Here is an 887-nt window from a genome sequence, read left to right on the forward strand (position 1 = left end):
AACTTTTAATATTTTGATTTTCAATTATTTCTATTTGATTTGGGTTGTAACAAGGTCTTTCCTCTAGCTAATAATTCAAATTAGGTTTTTTATTATTTTTATGTGTTGTAATTATGAGAAGTTGAACATGATTTTCTAAACCATAGTTTTTATATACTACGTTTCTGCAACTAAAGTTTTAAAGAATAAGTTTTCATAAATTATATGTTTTAAACAAGTTTTTGCGATTGAAAAGAGATATTTTACAAAGTAATTAAGGTTTTTCATTTTAAAGAAGTGTTTCCAATGGAAACAAGGTTTACACTAAAACACTTCAATGTGACACGCCAAATTCGGCCATAACGTTCGGGCCGAGTTTTGGGTGTTACAGACATCTTCTCAACAAATCCTTAAATCTCTCTCATATATCATAAAGAGTCTCAATATCAAATTGAACAAAAGAAGAGATATCATTCCTCACCTTAATTGTTTTAACCGGTGAAAAAAATTAAACCAAGAATTAAGCACACATAATTGAGAACAAGATCTAAGTATTTATTGTGTAAAATAAAAATCAAACGACATAATTCATCATAGGGTTCATCTTCCCTAGGTATTTAGAATATTAGCTCATGCTAGCAAATAAAAAATCCCAAAGATAGTATATCAACAAGTAACAAAGAAACTCATAATAATCTCCAAAGAAACCAAAAGGGAATATTCAATCTTGATGGAAATCTCACTTTATAATGAACTGTAATAGTGTTTTTCGAGTGTTTTCTTGAATATTCTATGACGGCTCTCTCCTATATTCCTATATTTGTCATATATAGGTCTTAGAATGCCCGAAAACCCTAAATATCGCCTTTTCCCACTATTAAGAATGAAATTCGTGAAATTGACACGAC

General features: G+C 29.2%; 1 non-coding gene across 1 annotated transcript; it reads left to right on the forward strand.

The window, feature by feature from the left end:
• Nucleotides 1–356: 356 nt before the first annotated feature.
• Nucleotides 357–463, forward strand: LOC121206869 (small nucleolar RNA R71). Its single transcript, XR_005902046.1, has one exon. It is a non-coding gene; the product is annotated as a small nucleolar RNA R71 (small nucleolar RNA).
• The last annotated feature ends 424 nt before the right edge of the window (nt 464–887 follow it).

Source organism: Gossypium hirsutum, chromosome A01 (assembly GCF_007990345.1).
Source record: "Gossypium hirsutum isolate 1008001.06 chromosome A01, Gossypium_hirsutum_v2.1, whole genome shotgun sequence".
NCBI classification, from domain to species: domain Eukaryota; kingdom Viridiplantae; phylum Streptophyta; class Magnoliopsida; order Malvales; family Malvaceae; genus Gossypium; species Gossypium hirsutum.